Here is a 20,546-nt window from a genome sequence, read left to right as displayed (position 1 = left end):
CTGGCGCGTTCAAGGCGAGGACTTTAGCCGCTAGGCCACAGCGCCGGGCCCCAAATAAATAATCTTTTAAAAATTAAACTCAAGAACATATATAACCCTCCCAATACTGAGAAAGGTAGTATTAGAAACCAGATTCATCTGCTTTACAAGGATTTGCTTCACTCAATCACCTCTCCTATCTATGAAATATCAGACAGACCAAAACAGACAAACAAATAAAACCCTATTAATTGTCTCACTAAGGGCAAGTCCTTTTCCTTGCTGAGTGAGGTGTGTGTCACTTGAAATGAAGCATTTGAGTTGCCTTGTCTCAGGTCCCCCACAGCCTGCCACTCTGTGACTCCACAGCAGTCACCCAAGAATCCCACACTCCATTCAGCTTTCCCACCCAGGCTGCTCCAAAGCATGGGATGGACAACCACCAAGGGCAGCACAACAGGAATAAACTTGGCCTGGCAACCAGGACACCTGCATTTTACTAGGGGCTCCACCACCCATCCCCCCAACAGTGTGACTTGAGCAAGTCCTGTCACCACTCTGAGTCTCAGCCAGAAACTGGCTAGCAGACCTTAAGGTCACTCCTACTAAGGCAGGGTGACACATCAGCATTCGTCACTGATGGTCATCAGTTCCACTAGTCCTTGTCATGACCTTCTCCAAAGGTTCCCTGTGGCTCAAATAAGACCCCTTTCTGTGTAAAAATGTGTTAAAAAAAAAAACCTTGCAATGATGCTGAAGATCCTGGGCAGGAACCCATTTCTCTGTACCACCAGGCAGCTCAGGTCTTAGTCCAAAGACATCTCCATTTCCTATGACCCTGACCTTGCAGTTCCTCTTACCTTCTCTCCAGGCTGCACTTATCTATTGCTAAGGCCTACAACACAGGACAGAAGGAGACATCAGCATCTTTGTAACTGTATATCTGTGTATTTGCACATCCTTTGGGTATATGCCGTCTTCATGCATGTAGAATGCTTGAATCAGTCTAGATAAATCCTTCATTGGAATATTTTAATACATATTTGGAATAACACAAAGTATTAGAGGATGAGTGCAGGAATGGTTCTTTCAAAGAAATGCTAAATCACTTTAATTGACCACTTGAGAATCTTGCTAAAATGCAGATTCTCATCCCGTGTATCTAAGAGTCTGAGGCTTATTTCCCACAGGTCCAAGGTGGTGCTGGGGCTGCTGGGGCACAGAGTTCAGTCTGGGAGAAAACTTGGGGCTCAGAGAGGGCTGTGCTCTGTCTCAGATCACACAGCCAGAGGCAAGCCTTCTGCGATGAACTCAAGCTTGTTGACCTTCAGTCCAGACCTCTTTCAGCTATGAGCCGATACCATCCTTCCTCTGGCAGGCAGGGTGGAATGGGTCTGAAAACAAATCTCACTTTCCTTCTCCATCAAAAACATCAATACATATACCTACACAGAAAAAGGAGACGTAATTGTGGTTTCTCCCCCAGGTTTCAGAACAGCCTTATGGACAAAAGTTATGCAAAGAAATATATGTGAACATATTAGGGGAGGGAATATCCAATTACAGTAACATCTTTACCTTTCCATTTCCTTAGAGACTCCCTTCCGATCAGTAACTCCAGATCTCCCAAACGTCTGTATATCATCAACGGCATTGTCCAAAGTAAGGACTAGCTTATTGGGAGAAAGTCTGAAACAAGCCATGATTCTAATTCAATACTGAGAGAGATGATAAGGGATCTTTATTCCGGTAACAGTGGGACATTTCCTGTCCCAGGACATCCGTTGCCTGGGACCACTTAAAGCGTGTGAAGTGTGTGAAGAATCTCAAAAACTTGGCAGTCCAAGTATACAGATGGGATTCAGAACCACGCAAAGGGTTCCTGAGGCTTGGAACTGTGTTTGCACAGTCTTAAGGGCTCTAGAAAGCCTACTCTAAGTGATGATTAGTCCAGGCAAGGCACATAGCAGATCCACAGCACATTCCTGACTCGGTGTCACAGCCATTACCTGAAGTCACAAGTATTTCAGATTTTCAACAAGGCCTTCTTTTAAAAGTCATAAAACCTATCTTAAATGACCAGGATTGTGGCACATCAGATTAAGCCACTGCCTGTGACACCAGCATCCCATATGAGTACCCATTTGAGTACCCACTGCTCTATTTCTTCTCCAGCTTCCAGATAATGAGCCTGGGAAAGAAGCAGAAGATGGCTCAAGGACCTGGACCGCAGCTTACCCACATAGGATCCCCAGCACATGGAAGATCCTCCCTCCCTATCTCTTATAGCTGTATCTTTCAAACAAATGAAATAAATATTTAAAGGAAAAAAACCATTTTTTTAAAGGAAAGAACAACTGACTGGCTAGCCTCTTTTCTCTTCAACCACTTTGTTAAAATTAACAAATTCAGTCCACACATTCTGAATTTGGACCTTGCCACACTAGGAAATCAAGAGAACCGAGAGGTATCACTTAAAGGCAAAATTAATTCTTCTCCTTATAGGAGGAAGCGCCAACGTAGCTCCAAAGCCACAAGCGCCTTCTCAGTGGGGCTCCTGGCTGTTTCTAGCTGAAGGAAGCAATCTGACAGTCCCCTGGAGCTCTGGCCTTGGCTGCCAATCCTCCCACCAGGACCTTCCTGAACTTACCTCCCAACCACAGACTCCCCTAGCCTGCATGGAAGAGTCAGTCTTCCCTTCACTGCGTGCCACTCAGAGCTCTGAAGGCAGAACAGCCTTGCCTGGGGGCCATGTCTCACTCAAGGTGCGTGTCAAAGTGAATTCTATCTCCTGTGCTTACTCTGGCTCTCCCCAGTCTTCAGAGTCTGAATCCATTGTAGACGGGAGACTTCCTGATCCATGCATGTCCCTGGCACCCAGCACAGTCCGTAGCTCATCCCCAGGATTTGCCAAATACCAGCTATTATTGTTACACAATGGGACACATTGCCTCTGCTCTCCCTTCTTGCATTCTGCATCCTCTATTGCGCTTCATAGAAAATAAATAATAATTAGGGCTGAAAAGCGCACACAAGCCACTTTACTGTACAGAAGAGAAAATAAGTAAAGCCATCAATTGTCTTGGTCAGTGCTGGCACATTTACTGCTCTTGCTAGAAGGTGATTCTCTGAACCTGGAAGGAGACCTTGGACAACTGACCCTGAGCTCTCCCAGCAACTCCTCAGAGCCAGGCCACCACCCACCACAGAAGGAAGTTGGTGCCTTCCTGGCCCCATGCAGAGGCAGGAAACACCAGTTTATACTAGACCAGACTCCGTCACTGAGAAAATCAGGATGGTTCATTCTGAGCAAGGCCAGCGTGACCCTCAGATTGCACACCTGTAAAATATTGATTTTTGCACATATTAACAGATGGCTTTCCACGTGCACTGGCAACCTGCCCGAGGCCTAGATACACTATTTGATTTCACTATCATGCAAAGGTTAGGAGGTGGACAGGAGCAGTACCATCAATGTTTACAAGTGGGAAAACTGGGGCTTCCTGGTTTGTCCAAGGTCACAGATAGTAGAGTGGGTTCAGCTGACTTCAAGAGCCAGCATTTTGAGTTCAGCTTATTGCTTCTCCAAGCAACCCTTCTGAGCCCTGCAAAGCAGTGACTGTGAAGAACGCCTTGCCTGAGAGCAAGCGGGAGGCTCACCCCATGCCTCCCGTTTCCCAGCAACCAGTGTTCACCTTACCTGATTGCACCAGCGGTTGCACTGGCGGCAGCTTGGCTAATCCTAGGTGCCCACAACAGAGACAGGATTCTTTCCCTGCGGGCCCCACTTCTCCTGAGATTAGCCACAAGCCCCAAGAGGCTGTTAACTCAATCCCAGGGGAGGAAAGCCACACAGCCAAGAGGGAGCTAACTGCAGGAAGCCACTGGCTCCCTAGAAAAAACTGCACAGATGGGATGGCGGTCTGATCACTGGCACAGAGGTAATGCCAGCAGGGATGGGTCCATGTGTGCCAGTCATTCGTGGGCAGCAAAATCACCCCCACCTCTGTGCACTGTCTGCAAGGGCTGGGAAAGGCATCTGCAAGCATCCAAATTACAGAATAGATGCTGCATCTCCTATAGGCATTCCTTAGAGTGTGCATGCAGTCCTCCATCTGGTTCACCTGTGTATGCTCAGAACCTCATACTGCAACTGGCTCACAGCAGATGTTCAATAGATCATCATGGTGGCAAACAAATGAACCTACTGATCACTAGCGGCATGGTAGAAGCCAGGCATGCACTACAGACTTGAGTTCATCACCACCTAATTCAGTTAAGGGTAAGTTTTTACCTAGGTTTCCTGTTCTCACATAATAATACCTTTGCCTCCAAATCATGAGATTTAATTATTTGTCCCATAGGGCTCAGACAAATGCATAGGGTAGATTTAAAGGGTAGCATTACCTAGGGCTATGTACTTGTCATTTATTGAACATCTATCATCAATACACCGTAACATTAGAACAAACTGCCCTGAAGGTTGGGCTTTGGGGTTGCAGATATCCTGGTGCTACAGAGGAGGGAAAGCTGGAGTTCTAGGACCTCAAGTGATTGCTTTTGAAGTGTGAGAATCTGCAGAGCCAACTCTCCCTCACAGTTCACAAAGATGCTTGCTAATTGAACCGGATCTTGTAGTCAAATCACCCTCAGAAAAGTAGGAGAAAACAGATTTTCGGGTGAAAAACAAAGGAAACTTTGTTCTCTGCAAATTTCATTTCTCTCGCTCCCTTTCTGCTTGAGCAGACACAAAATCAAAGTATGAAAATATCAGTAACAACCAAGTGGCATTTTCACAGTGCCGCACAGTTTCCAATGTTCTTTCACCTGGGTTTCTCATGTAACACGCATGATGAGCCTCTGACGTTGTATCAGCCCATCTCGCCAGACAGGAAACAGAGACCCAGACAAAGATCACACAACTGGCGAGCAGCAGGCAAAGCTCAGAGCTGTCTCTCTCCAAACTATTGCACACTCTCCTCTCTGCACAACCCCACTGGGAATCCAAACTCTCTTCCTGCTACCTTGATGCTTGGCTTGTCACTGAGGATGCCTTTCACTTCCTTATCCATGAAACAGATACGACACTAATAGGAACTGCCAAGGAGGGCTGGTGTGTGGCTCCGGTGACTCTTAAATACTGGCCAAACTCACTAAGCATGTAGCAGGCAATCCTACTCCTAGCAGAAGCAATGGCAGGCATGCTGTTACCCAGCAGCCCACACTCACTTCAACCTTATGGACTCAGCAACTGTTTCCTGAAATACCCTTCCCAGGCACTGGGCTCCCCTCACTCCATGTGAGCCTCTGAATTCAACTCTATCAAAAAGGCTTCCCAGTCAACCCTATAACACTCCTCACTCCACTCCAGCACATAAGCCCTTACAAGCTCTTCACTGACATTTTTTTTCTTAGTATTTTCACTTGGTACTTCCTATATAACAGTACTTATAAAAGTCTGTGGAAAATGGAATTTAAAAGTAAGTTTATTTTAATACAAAAAATTTTTGAAATCCATGCCTATCAGAAGCTTCAAAAACTTCATAGGAAATATGTATTACCAGAAAAAAAAATCTCAGTGTGGACTTTAGAATTTTTCTGTATCCAAAGAAACTTACCTTTTTTTCTTTTTGACAGGGAGAAAGAAAAGAACACCCCATGCACTGGATCCCTCCCCGAACACCTGCAGGGGCTAAAACTAAAGCAGGGAGCTGGGAACTCGGGCCAGGTCTCCCACATGGGTGGTAGGAAACTGGTGCCTCCAAGGGGCTGCAGTAGCAGGTAATCAGTCAGGAACCCGAGTTGGTTACCAAACCCAGGTACTCCCATGTCAGAATCACGTGTCTTACCCTCTAAGCAAAATACCCATCCTTGAATTTATCTTCTAATTGTTTTTTTTTTCCATGAACTCCCTGAAGCACCCTTGCATTTTTTTATTTTCTGTTGAGTAGAGCCTTTGTTTCATTCACTGCTTAAGTCCCAGCATCTAAACCAAAACCTGGCACATAAACATTTGTCGAATGACTAAAGGAGGCCTCCTGGATCCACTCACCAGGAAATAAAGAGAAATTCTTGCTTGCTAGTCTGGCTCTTCCATCTCAGATAAGACTTCAAAATTTACATCCATCAACTCCTGTAATCTCCCATATTTTTCAGGGAATGAGTTTAAATCCCAAATGTAAAGGTAAAGAAACTGAGACCCCAGACTCCCAGAGAGAGAGCACAACTTGCTGCAGAGGCAGAAGCAAGAGAGGGGTCTTGAGCTAATCCCAACTCCCTCCCTTGCCCCAGTAATTAGACATGGGGGGCTCAGCCTCCGCGGAGCTCTGACTCTAGTGAACCAGCCGAGGTTCCCAGAGAAGAACCAGCTTATTACAGAGACGCCTGGGAAATAATCGCATCACTCTACTGAGACCAAACATTACAGACAGCAGTTTTTGAGAACTGATTTGTGAAAATAAACCTATGTGAGTATAATCAATATTGTTTTTTAGATGCACAATGCCCACCCCAGTGAAGGGACTTTTTTTTTTGCACCAAAATAAACTGATCTTATTAATTCCATTTTCCAGCAACTGTTTGAAGTAACCTCAAACATAGAAAAAAAGGAATAGAAGGATCTTAAGGAGAGAATCTGAAGTTGCTGCCAATCAAGAGCAGCGTGACCCTATTCCATAACAGCAAACCCGAAATTAGCACCGATTTTCTATCTTGGAAAACAATTGCCCACTGCTCCTCTGCAAAATGAATTCTGAGCAGGCTTGACTTGGTCTAGAATGACCTTCTTATTGGGTTGGATCCCTTAACTTTGGCAAGAAATAGCTTTGAGATATTCAGTTGCTCAAAGACAGTTTTAGTTGCAATGCAGTAATAGTACACTGGGGTCATACATATCCCAGGCTGTATGGACAAAGTCTGGTAAAGACGAGCAGGTTCGTATCATGGACGGCCAAGCTCTCATTACCTGAGAAGATCCAGAACTAGACCCTGCCCTGAGGGGAAGCTATTAAAAATATAACCACAGCACAGCCCTGGGACAGGGCAGTCGAGGAACACAGGGATTTGAATGAAAATCCTATTCCTGCAACCCCAAGAGCATTTGTGGTTGTCTCTCCTGCTTCTCACTCCCCTACGTCGGGTTGTATTTTATAGGTCTTAATTTCCTGATGCCTGTATTCTTCCTTCTCGACACACCGCCTTTCCCTTCCCTTGCACTTGTCATGTTTACACAGCTTAACTTTGAATTTTACACTTTCACAAAAGCCCAAAAGCAATCACTGTCTCCTAGGCAGTGCCCAGCATTGACAGCAGGGAGCACTCTAGAGATTCAAACCATGGGTACAGGGGTCTTCAAAAAGTTCATCAAAAATGCATACTATAATAAAACCATGCATGCATTTCAATTTTTCTGTGCACCAAAATAAGCTTAGTATTTCATTCCATTTTCCCATGGACATTTTAAAGGGCATTTCAGGCTATCTAACTGGTAGGGACTGTAAGTGAGCTTTATTTTTGTTATACATCTCTGGATTTGCTTTTAAGGGATAAATATTTTCTCATTTGAAAAATCACGCTTCCTCTTGGGTTGAAAATAAATAAATAAGGGTCGGCATTTGGCCTGGCCATTAGATGCTAGTTGGGACATCCACGTGTCACTTTGGAGTGCTTGGGCTCTGGCTCTGGACTCCAGCTTCCTGTTACTGACTTGAGGAAGCCTGAACTGAGTTTCCAGGTCCCCACTGTTTGGGGGCACTGGGGGAGTGAACTAGCGGATGGGAACCTTCTATCTATCTGTCTTGCGCTTCCTCCCTGACTCATTCCCTTCCTCTCCAGCAAATACATGGACTTTAAGAGGTAGCATTTTAAATAAATTAATAAATATCTACTGGATTTGATGCGGATGGTTAAGGGCAAATGTGGGCAGGACACAGTAAGTTCATGAAAAACAACAACCAATGACTCAGGTAAGAAAAACCCAGGGAGGGGGAAGAAAACAATGATGCGGCAGACTGCTGGTCACCCCTTAGCAATGCCTGCTCTGATGGGTGAAGCCATTCCCTACTACACACTAGATCCTTTTCTGGGGGCACAGAGCCGGCTGTGGAGGGCATCTCTCAGATTCCCCACCCCAGCGGGTGCCCTCTAAGTGCCAAGCCAAGATTATGGCATCAAAGGCATGCTGGGGTATCCAGGGTTATACAGTTAACCCTCCAAAACTACATTATAGTAAGGGAAAAATAGTTCCCTTTCAGAATTGATAAAGAGGCATTTTCCATAAAGGGGGTGTGAGGGACAGGTGACTAAGAGCAGGGCAATGATTCCAGTCATTCAGAATAGCATGATGCCACTAGAAAATACAAAATGCCTTGTAAGAATTTGGTCCAGATTAGATGCCCAATAATGATAGTGACTATCACTACAAAGATTAAAACCTAGTGGGGAAGTCTAATACAAATAAGGTGCCCGTATGAGAATACTGGTGGAAAGGTGAGGATGCAGGGAGAGGCAGGCCAGAAGACTGAATCAGGTCCTGGTACACTCCCGAGTGTGCACACAGAGAGACTGAAGAACATGAAAGATTTTAACAAGGGAAAATGGAAAGAGAAAAAAGAGCATGAGCCAATGCGTTCGAGGGGCTGGCAGATGCTTCCAGACAGGGGAAGGGCCTGAATCAAGGTCGGGACATTGGCATTAGAGCCAAATACTTACTGTCACAGCACGTGGGTGTGTCAATCATCCCCCTTGCGAATACAGTGATCTTCTCACAAGAAAGGAAGTGGCCATATATTACTCCTTCAGTCACATTAGCTATTAACTATTTGACCAAACAGAAACAGCAGTGACTTCTTGGTAGTTGGCACAGCACAGATGGTGCACTTGTCCCTCTCCAGTCTTCCCTCCCACTGTCCCCTTCACCAATACTGTGGTCTGAGCAGAGAGCCATTGTTCTGGTAGTCTGATTCTGTGAAAATGGGAAACCATCTCACCAACATCCTAGATCAGCTAAGAAAGTTTCTAAACTTGCATCCTGAGCAAAGATGAAGGATTATTTGTAAAATATTTTGACTATTTTAACCATGCAGCATGAACCCAGACAAGATCATGTAATTTGGCAATTGGCCAGTAAGCCAAAGTCAAGTAGCAGTCCATATGGAGGTGGAGGTGAAGAATTCCTCAGGTTTCTATGATGGGCACTGTCTTCCTGGGCAGAGACTGACTGTTAAGTCCTGGTCTCTTGGCTCCTTCTCTCACTGCTTGCACAGGCTTGAGGGACAGCACTGGTCAGTGACTTATGTATGCACCGGGTAGAACAAACAGGGCATGCTCAGCCCTGCCCCTCCCCTGGTGGAGAAGAAAGATGCCATCCATCAAATGTCCTCTGGCAGGCCCCAACAGCAGGTTCTGAAAACTTTCTGACCACAGGCAAAGCTCTTGTTCCCTTAGCTTAAGGTCACTCAATGTGAATGTACATAGTGCCCAGTGAGTGACATAAAAGAAAAGATGGATAAATCAACATTAAGGTGATGACATCATCACTATTGCTACTTATTATCAGCCAGCTACACAACTCAGTCCCAGTAGGCAGTTCTTTAAAACTGGATGTTTCTTACACCTGGCACAAGAATGCTCTAAAGTGAGAACACAGCAAACTAGTCACTATTGGGTTAAGCACTAATCCTTAAGTTATGCATATGCAAAGCTAATATCTCCCAATAACACAAGTTCAGTGGGTGGGGGGAGGGGGAGGAACCAACCAATATCCTCCAGGAAGTGTGAAACTTATGTAAAATTATAAATGCCCAAGATGGAGTGCAATCCAACAAGTGGGACTATAACCTCCCTTATGGAGAAAAAGTAGAACATGCTGCTTTAGTTTAAGTCTAAACCTATTCAGGGAATGGTGTCAATTTCCCATGAAGAACAGATAAGGACCTTTCAAGGCTAGCTAAGATTTCTGGCAGCAGGTTCAATTTTTTTTATTATGATGTGCAGCTTTCACAGAGGTTAAAAAGAGCCTCCTCTCCTTGAGATTAATATAATTATAACCTAAAACTGCCAGAACCAAGAAAGTCTATCTGTGATAACCGTATATTAAATCCAACCTGCCAAGATCCTGAGATCGAGAAGTTTGGTCTCATCCCATCCTGTGAAAAATCAAGGAGAGATTGCTGTTCCCTACTCAATTCATGGATACAGCTGTAATGGACCACCATCCCCCACCCAGACTCTGCCTGCCGTACTCCCACTGGGCTTCCCATCATACAAGTAGGAAAAACAGAGAAATTAAGTCATTTGCTCACTTGCCAGGTAAGTCCAGTATTACTCAGATCTTTTGGAAACCAACTCTTAACCTGTCGCCATCACCAACCACTTAGTAAATTCCTTGTTTTTAAGTGACTGCTCTCAGTCTATTCACAAGTGGAAACTGTCTTTGCTTATTGCAATCTCCTGCAGATGCTTCACAACTATTTTCAAAGACCAGTGCTGCTCTGAGGATTTAATGGATGAAACTAGACAGAATCAGACTAATCAATTTGCTAGTGGAAATAGCCAATACTGATCAGTGTCTTAGAGTCACAGACTCCAAATCCAGGTTGCCTTCTAGAACTGAAGTCAAAGACACTGGGCTACACACAGTGAATGGGTGAGCTAAACCTCACCTCACTTTAAAGAGGAAGAGAGAAGCAAGCCTCATTTCACCAGCTTATTTGAAAAATTAAGGTACTACCGTGCATGAAATAACTTTGTAAACTGCAAAGCCTTGTACAAATGGAGGGTTTAATTGTAATTGTTTTGACTCAGGCATTTAGCTGGAATCTTGTAGAGAATTTTAAGCAAGCTGGGATGTTACCTGGCATAAGGATTAAAGATAAAGCCCCAGCCTCAAGGTACCAAGGTCCAAATCCTGGCTTTTTTCCCCTCACTTGCTGGGTGGTCCTGGGCAGATGAGTTACCTTCTCTGTGCCTCAGTTTCCTCATTTGAAAACTGGGAATACAGTCAAAACTGGCACCTCCCTAACCTGGTTGCCCTGAAGACTGTGCAAACTGTTAAAATGCTTAAAACCTATGTTAATGGTACTTAGCACCCAGAACACTGACTGTGTTATCAACTTGTACTTTTGGGATTTTCATCACACAGGCAAAACAGGCTCTGGGATTTAGTAGCCCATATTACAAAACTGCCACTCAAAATCAGCAGAGAGAAGACACAATCATAATCCTTTACCACTGGCAAGCAGTCCTGAAATGTAGGAAATTCTAATCCTCTGGGGCATTCTTTGGAGAGAAATTTTAAGACTTCTAACTCCCAGAAAAATCCTGGGTCCTTTTCCCTCCCCTCCGCCAACTCCCGTCAAATGAAAAAAAACCAGGCTGGGACCACTAAAGGTTCCTTCCTTCAGGCTCTCATTCCTTGATGACCTGCTTTGCCTCGTGTTGGAGCCCAGTGCTGGAGCCGATTATTTCGCAGCAGTTCCCCTCCTTTCCCATCTTCCCAGCCATCATCCTCTCAATCCCTCTCATTCTTCAAGGCTCACTGCATATCCCACTTCCTCCCTAAAGACCTCGGCCTTTTTGGGACTCTGTATATATAATTGCCAACTCTGTACTCACTGGCTGTATAATTATTTCACAAGTGCCTATTTTATTGCCCCTAAAAGGTAAACTCCCCCAGGGAAACGGCCAGTCATAGTTCTTCTAGATAGCCCACAGGACTCTGCACAGTGCTAGCAGCAAGTTCAGTAGATCATAAATAATCCCAGAAAGAGCTGAAATTCACTAGAGGGAGCCCCAGGCTCCATGTGAATCAGCCAGGCACAAACTGGGTTTCTTGCTTTATTTTATCTAAAAATGGTGGCCTTGACTCACTAAATGTATCTCTGCGTACACAGTGGTTTACAATCTTATGTTAGCTAAGGTAACATTAGCAGATAGGAATGGAAACCGCCCCCCCTTAACACCCCAAATCTCAGCTTTCTTAGTTGTTTCGTTTCTGGTTCACATAGAAACCCCAGCAAGCCTGCACCAGCAGGTAGCTTCCATCATGCAGTGATGAAGGGAACGTGCCAGGCCCATCTTGGGACATCTTCATGTTTGAAGCAACAGAAGGATTATGCAATCTTGCCTGGGAAACCTACCCATGACATCTTTACTTCCAGCCTCTTCCCATTGGCTAGTATTTAATCATGTGGTCTCACCTAACCAAGAGTGAGTTGGGAAGGGAGTGGTCTAGTCAGTGATCCAGGAAGTAAGGAGGATGGGTTTGGTGATCAGCTAGCAATCTCAGGCTGCCCATAAATCTACCACCTGACACATTCCCCTTCCCTCCTGTGGCCCCCACCAGACAACCATCTAACCTTATTCATCTTCCTATATCCAGTGAGACTAGCAGAATCCGTGGCTCAGATTAAGAGCATCAAAAACGTAGAATGGCAGGAAGTCACAGCCAGAGTTCGAGTGGTGTTGGAGTCCATGGTTAGGTATCGGGAATCACTCGGACCCCACACCTGTGCAACACCCACCTGGGCCCCAAAGCCAGGATCAGGCAAGTGGAGGAAGGCAAAAGAGTGACTGTCCTGGTGTGTCCCCTTGCAGTGGTCCCTGCACAGCCACTCACTCTTCCCACAGTCAGATGTCAGATGAAAAGTTGCACAGTGGCACAAGAGCACACAGGTGTTAACAGCAGATGAACTTTGGACAGGCCTCCTACTGGCTGCATAAGGATAGCAGAACATGCATTGAGCACGGCTCCATAGGCACTCATGTTATCCCCCTTTACCTCCAGTCCTCTGAGGATCAAAGTGTTCGAGCCCTGAGCCTCCACAGGCCTTTCCTGTAGTTCACTGGTGGGAGACATGGCTGATGGGTAGGCGGAACATGTCTCACCAGTGGTATCTTACTATTCACATTTGAAGGCAGTACAAACAGCATACACTTTGCAAATCAAAAAACCTAGCTTTGGGGCTGGCATTATGGCACAGCATGTTAAGCTATCACCTGCAATGCCCATATCTAAAAACAGAGCACCAGTTCAAGTGCCAGCTGCTCCAGGTCTGTCTGATCCAGGTCCCTGATAATGGGCCTGGGAAGGCAGGAGAAAATGTTGCAAGTGCTTGGAACCCTGCCACCCAAATGGGAGACTAGAACAGAGTTACAAGCTTCTAGCTTGAGCCTGGCTCAGCCCAGCTGCTACAGCCATTTGAAGAATGATCCAATGGGTAGAAGATTCTCGTGTGTGTGTGTGTGTGTGTGTGTGTGTGCGCACGCGCACGCATAACTCTGCTTTTCAAATAAATAGATCTTTTTTTAAAAAAAAAAAAGGAGGGGGGAAGTTAGGTGCTGTAGCTCAACAGAATAATCCTCCACCTGCAAGCGCCAGGATCCCATATAAGCACTATTTCATGTCCCAGTTGCTCCACTTCCCATCAAATTCCCTGCTTGTGGCCAGGGAAAGCAGTAAAGGATGACCCAAGCACTTGGGACCCTGCACCCATGTGGGAGACCCAGAAGAAGCTCCTGGCTCCTGACTTTGGACCAGCTCAGTGCCAGCCATTGCAGCCGCTTGGAGAGTGACTCACTCAATGGAAGATCTCTCTCTTTCTCTCTCTCTCTCTCTCTCTCTCTCTCTCTGTCTCTCTCTCTCTCTTCCTCCCTGTAAACCCGCTTTTCAAGTAAAAAATAAATAAATCTTACAAATAAATAAATCAGCCCTTGTCTGAGGGGCAGGTACTTAGCCTTGTGGTTAAGATCTCCATGTCCTACATCAGAGTACTAATCTAGGATTAATACCTGTCTCCAGATCCAGATTCCAGCTTTCTGGAACTGCAGATCCTGGGAGGCAGCAGGTGACAGTTGAGGTTGATAAGTCCATGTCACCCATGTGGAAAACCTGAAGTTCCCGGCTCCTGAAGCCAGCAGTCATTGAGAGCACTGGGGGGAAGAACCAATGGATGAGAGCTGCAGCTCTCTTTTTCTATCTCTAGCTTGCTAGCTCTGGTTCTCTCTCGTGCTCAAACATATATAAGATATTTAAACTTGGTTATATAAGGTTTGGCCAAGACAACTTATCTCTGAGCTTCCATTTCCTGGTCTATAAAATGAGATCAGAATTCCATGGTTGCTGAGATGCACATGGAGCTCAGAAAGTGAAAATATTCCTCCTCCCCTTCTCTTGAGGGCAGCGATAAGGTTCTATTCCCGGACACTAACACCCTGTCTTGCACATAATAAATATATTAAAAATGTGCATTAAATGCATAGAATGACAAGCTTTACTGCTGAAAAACAAGTAACAATCACAAACTCTTGCCTCATCTTCAGAAGTTCTTTCTACCACCCCTCCGCCTTCCCACACACTCCATTACTCTTCTCTCTTTGGGTAACATGAACTTCTTTTTTTGTCCTCAGAAATTGTAAATGGCTAACAGAACACCTCAGGATTCGTCCCCCCTGGCCATTATCCTTCTCTTTCAAGTTGTGCTGGGCATGATTATTTGGATATTGGAGCTACCAACGGTCAGGTTACAAGTGGAGGTCCCTGAAATGCAATGTGCCCCATTGCAGGATCTGGAATTACACAAAGCACCAGAGAGACAGCTCTTCCCCAAAGGGCTCCAGGTTTGAAAAAAGCCTTTGTTTTGAAAGACTTTGCAAAACCCTACAGTGCAGGCTCCTCTCAGGGGGGACCCTAGCATTAGCATGGGCTCTGTTGGAACCCAGAAGGTTTACATGCCTTACCCAGGGGTCTTACCACACTCTAACAGGGACTGCTCCCTGCCCCTGGCTTGCTGTCTCCCATCAGTGACCTGGAGCCTGACTTTCTGTTCTCCAGGAAGCCCCTGATCTGACCACGGCTCACCCATTCCACAATCACCAGCTCCATGGCTTGAAAAAGTACATTTATGTCCCTGTAGTTCTTAAATTCTCTCAAAATCTCAGTAGGTCAGATACAATCATGCTGTTCCCATTTCACAGGTCAGAACGCAGAGACTCAGCAGATTCAGTAATTTTGCCCCTGTTCAAACCTGTTGTAACAGCTTCCAATCCTATTTTATTTCTGTTCCTCCGTGCCATCTCTTCACAGGGCTATCACAGAAGGCCATTCTATGAAATATTTGCAAAAATAAACAGTGTAGATCCTTCCCTTTAAAAGAAACAACACAGATTCTGGTTCTAGGAAAGGGAGGGGGTGAAAGAAGGAGGCCGAACATTACAAGGCCCAGCTTATCAGTATTTCATAACAGCTTGTGGATCAAAACTGCATAGTACCTTATTTATGGACGGACAGTTACCGTTAAGGAGAGCGTTTTTATACAACCTTTTCATCTGAGGATGTTGTACCCTTCTACTGCCTTTCTATTAGTGAGAGATGGGGTGTGAAATGTGCTGGCCCTGCCAAGATGATCCCATTAAATTATCTGCCCTCTCCCAGCGTAATTCACTCAGGGTAACACTTGGAGCTGGGGCTCCACTGCCATCCAGGCCTCAGGCGTTCTCCAGGGCAGGGCGGGGGTTGGGACGCAAGAGGAGATTCAGGTGGCAGTGGCAACCCTGTGACATCACGTTCATCTTTGTTTCACTGCCTCACCAAAATGAAGGGGATGCCACAATCATCCCATTTCTAAACAAACTGGAAACCCCGACCCAGCTCACTGCAACAAAGAGAGAGCCTTTTTACTGCTGTTTATTTTTATTTTGTATTCGTTAGCTTTTTAGATATTCCTGGCATGCAAGTCAGGCTCCGTGTAACAAGCAGCTGCATTTAGTTAAGGATTTTCGAAGTTTCCCCACTGCCACCCCTCCCCCTTCAGCTGCAGAGAACTGTCTCAGAGAAAACCGTTCCTTTTTCTTCGTGCGTTTGGCTGAACGGTATCTCCGGCCACTCCGGCAAGTGGCTGAGCTCGAAGGACCCCAGGATCTGGATACTGCCCTGATGCAGCTGGGAAGGCTAGGGTCGAGTCATCCTTAGGACCTGGAGCTGGCAACCAGCTCCCACACCAAAGGACTGGCTAATAAGTCACCCCTTCCCGGCCTACAAAACAGCGTCATACACCAAGATGCAAATACAAAGGCACTTCATCAAGTGAGCTCAACACTCCTTGGAAGAAACTGCCAGACACACTCCTCAAACCGCATCAAAGTTGCAGCTCATTACAGACCCATAACTCTTCCTGAGCCAGGGGCCACAGCTGTCCCAGGAGTCTGCAGTCCATCTCTGCAAGAACAGCACAGGGAAGCCAATCAGGGGAAGGAAAACTGAAAACTGGCTGTCTTCAGTTGTTCCTTACCACCTCTAGATTATGGCTTAAAAAATGTTCCCTTTAGAGCCAGCATCGTGGTGCAACAGGTTAAGCCACCGCTTAGAACACAGAGATCTTGTATAGGAGTGCCCATTTGAGTCCTGGCTGCTCCATTTCTGAGCCATGTTAACACACCTGAGAAGGCAGATGATAGCCCAAAGTACCTGGCCCCAGCCATCCATGTGGGAGACCAGGATGAAGTTCTTAGTTACTTGGGCATTAGCCCAGACCTGGCTGTCGCAGCTATTTGGAAGTAAGTCCATGGCTAGAAGATTTCTGTCTCACCCTTTTTCCTTCTCTTTCTACTGCTCTGCCTTTCAAGTAAATAATTAAGTAAAGCTTTAGGGTGGCATAGTAGGTAGAGCCATTGCCTGGGGCACCAGCATCCTAGATGGACATAAGTTTGAGTCCCAACTGCTCTACTTTTGACCTAGTTTCATGTTAATATTTCTGGGAAAGCAGCAGAAGATGGTCCAAGTATTTGGTTCCCTGAACCCATGAGGAGAACTGGAAGAACCTGGCTCTGGGTTACATATTAGCTCAAACCTAGCTGTTGCAGCTGTTCGGGGAGTGAGTCAGTGGATGGAAGATATGTGTGTGTCTCCCTCTCTTTCTCTCTCCATAATCTGTCTTTTAAATAAATAAATAAATCTTAAATCAATCAGTCTTTAAAAAAAAGAAAATTATTTACTGCTCTTTGAAAACCTGGGGAAGTGCCACATTTATCCCATACATAAAAGCCACTGTAAAATGTGAGAATAAACTAGGAGGTTTGATAAAATTATAACAACTTATTTACACCCAGGGACCAAGCTAGCCAATAGACAAGAGCAGGAACTGTAAGGCTTGCAGGCCCAGTAAGGGCACTTCAAGTCTTGTTCGCTACAAAAGTAGCTTAACTGTCTATGCCTCAATTAACCCGGTTGTACAATGAGCTAATTCTTCCATCCTAAAGGCTTGTAGTGAAGAGTTAGTGAGTTAACTTGCAAAAAGCTGAGAATAGTGACTGGTGCCATTGGAAGGATAACTCCAGTATTTGCTAAATAAAATGTAAATGGGCATCTTGGAACACACGGGAGCAGGGGGGAGGGGATTCTTAAATGAGGTCACAACGACTTGGCACTGTGGTCACAATGATTTGGCACTGTTAAGGTCAAATGGACTTGGCAGTGTTGACCGCTTCTCTCAGGCCCAATTAACAGCCCGCCTGGTGACAGGAAACCTGGTACAGACTCCATGGAGTGTGCTGACCTGGGCTGAAGTCCAGAACTCACCACCAACACTCAACCTCTTTCAACCTATCCAGGAAGGGGAGCCAGCGCCCTAGCAACGAGGGCTCCAAGTCGGTAGTTCCTATCTGCTGGGGGTTGTGACTTTCTTGAAGAATCTGGCTGTAGCCATAAAACATACAACCATCAACATGTGTATAAAATCTTACCTATTATTTCTGGGGATTCACCATCCTGAATTATGTGCACTCCAAATTATTTGCCTGCACCCACCTTCTAGACCTCTACAAGGCTCAAAAAGCCGAGTGATATGAAAGAGAGAAGGCTCCCACCTGGGTCAGAAACCAAAGCTGGTCTCTTGACCTGTAGACTGTACTCTTGATTGCTGCTATACTCCAGATGGGGCGAGAAAGAAAAATTTTTGAAAACAGGCCATGTTGCGTTTTTGCTAATAAAAGCAAATAACAGCACGGCTTTACATGAAAACAACAACAACAACAAAATATTTTCTCTTCATTCATGGAGCACTCACTATATCCAACCCATTGATAGGTAGAGACATAGTTACAAAAGTAGTTGAGAAAGTCATGGGAAATAAAGTCAAAGATACATTAATTTTTGGTGCAAAAAAAATTGAAATTCATACAAAGTTCTTTCATACTATGCATGTTCTATGAACTTTTTCAAGATTCCCCAGACATCTGGTCTACAAAGCATTTGATTCTACATAGGACACTGTAGAATTAGTGTTTCCCATTAAACCAAGCCACATTTGTTACTAATTCGGGTGCAAGTGACACATTATTTGGAAGTGTTTTAAAAGTCTACTTTAGGGTCTATGTCTCAATGCAGGAGAAAGAAGATATTATAGACCAAGGCTGAGTTTTTCAAAGGACTCCAAGTTAGGGACCATCATTGTGGTATCAATATGGACATGGGTTCAAGTCCCAGCTGTCCCAGTTTAAATTCAGCTCTCAGCTAATGAGCCTGAGAAAACAGCAGAGACTGACTCAAGTGCATGGGACCATGCCAGCCACGTGGGAGATATGGAAGAAGCTCCTGGTTCCTGGCTTCAGCCTGGCCCAGCCATGACCAATTGGAGTATAAACCAGAGAATAGTAGGTCTCCTCTCTCTGTCTCTCTCTCTCTCTCTTTTAGTAAATAGAATTAATCTTAAAAACAACAACAACAACAACAACAACTTTAAAAGGTTTGTCAACAAATCTTAGGTATTGACCTACCAGGCAGAAGCCATTCTCCCACATCCTTTGTCTACCTTGCCTCGGTGGGACTCCCCTAGCCAGACAGAGAGGGGGATTTACAGGCATCTCAAGGTTTTCACCAACAAAACTGTCAAGGCCCCAGAGAGAAACCCTTCTAAGAACAGGGAGGAGGAACACCTATGTCAGGACAATGCAAGGTTTACAAAATCACAGTAATCACAGTAGCTAGCCACCTCCTTTAGAACAGCCAAAGCACGAAGGCCAATCTTGAGAAAGGCCCAGGTAGCTTCCACAGCCTTGAGCTCTGTGTGCAGCCATAGAGGAGGTAGGTGAGTGGAGATCAACAATGAACAGACCAGAAAAAAAGAAGAACCTAAAGGTTTTCGCCTCCTGGTCAACAAAAGAGAAAAGAGATGGGAGAAATGCTGAGCATTTTAAAAGTAAGTAAGTGAAACCTGTCTCCCCTTGGGCTAATTTCCTCAGCCACTGGCTGTGTTGCCTTAGGAACCATGCAGGAGAGTTGCAGAAATAAGCCTGAATTCCCCTGGTAAGCCTTATCCTGGGGTGTGGGGAAATCAAACACTCACAGAAACGGCAAGGGACTTACAAGAAACAGAACAATAATAGCAGATGTGACGCTCCTTGTTAAAGAGTTGGGGATAGGCCATGGTTTTTTTTTCCCCCTTTAAGTCTTTGAAAGTTAAAGGAGACAGATTATGGGCAACTTCAGCTAAGATTATCTTATATTCAGGAACACCAAAGTACACACATTTATTTTGAGGCAGGTAAGCTAAAAAAGGTGACCTCTTCTCCCTATCCCCACCCCACTCCACTTCATGGACTAGGATCCGACAGCAGCCACTGTTGAGAGGTTTAGTAGGAAGAAGAGGAATCCACCAAGAAAATAAGTGCACCGAGTACAGGTCCCAAGCCGGGGTCCTTCTACCTGGGTTGCCACCCCCTCCCGGCTCTCTGCACCTCAGTGTGCAGGGCAGAGGGCCTGAGAAGGATGTTTACATCCTGCAGGCGGCAAGGCCCCCAGGTCTTACTTTTCACCCAGGTGTTGTGGCCCTGGGCCAGATGTTTGGCATCACCAAGCAAAACATCCATGTGACCAAGCTGTTTACATTTCATTAGGATTTTTCATCAGAAAGGGGCATTCCCCGCTGATGTACATTAGATGACAATTAGGGGCTGTATTTACCCCGAGGATCTTCCAGATTAGCACAACCATACTCTGGGATCAGTTTCAGAACCATCCTCAAGGAAAGGATAAAAAAAAAAAAAAAAAGCTTCCCTCATTTCCCAAAAACCATGTCTAAGAAATCAACACACACACACATACACACACAAATTCATTCCAGGGTCTGTTTCCTACCAAGAAACTTACTTGCTAACTTTTAGTTTTGCTTATTTGTTTAGAAAAAAAAAAGTCCCCATTTGCATATGGGACGCTTTTCTTTTCCTCTAGAGCGCTAACTTGAAAATGAAAGATGTATGATCAAAAGGCAGGAATCTACTTAGCCGCACAGGTTTGGGGGCTGGCAGTGGGGACAGAGAAGCGTCCGAGGACTCCAGCACCCCCTCAAGGGATGCGTGTTAAAAGTGAAGCCCAAGACCCCGGAGACTTTCATCAACTTTCCCCCTGCAACTTCCAAAGAATGAATCGGTTGTCTCCGCGGGCGCAGCCGGGCTCTTCCCTCTTATTGTGTGCCGGCTCGGACTCAGCAAGGGTCCAAGCTCCCCGCTGCGAACTGAGCCGCTAGCGCAGCCGGCGGAGTCTTTCTCTAACCGTGGCGATAGTCTTCAGAGATTAC

General features: G+C 45.5%; 1 protein-coding gene across 1 annotated transcript in view; it reads right to left on the bottom strand.

The window, feature by feature from the left end:
• Positions 1-20,546, bottom strand: part of ROR1 (receptor tyrosine kinase like orphan receptor 1) — a 404,802-nt gene that overhangs the window by 383,046 nt on the left and 1,210 nt on the right. The window lies entirely within an intron of this gene.

This window comes from Ochotona princeps, chromosome 2 (assembly GCF_030435755.1).
Source record: "Ochotona princeps isolate mOchPri1 chromosome 2, mOchPri1.hap1, whole genome shotgun sequence".
NCBI lineage: Eukaryota > Metazoa > Chordata > Mammalia > Lagomorpha > Ochotonidae > Ochotona > Ochotona princeps.
The sequence above is the reverse complement of the archived record's forward strand: the minus strand, read 5'-3'. Positions and strand labels throughout refer to the sequence as shown.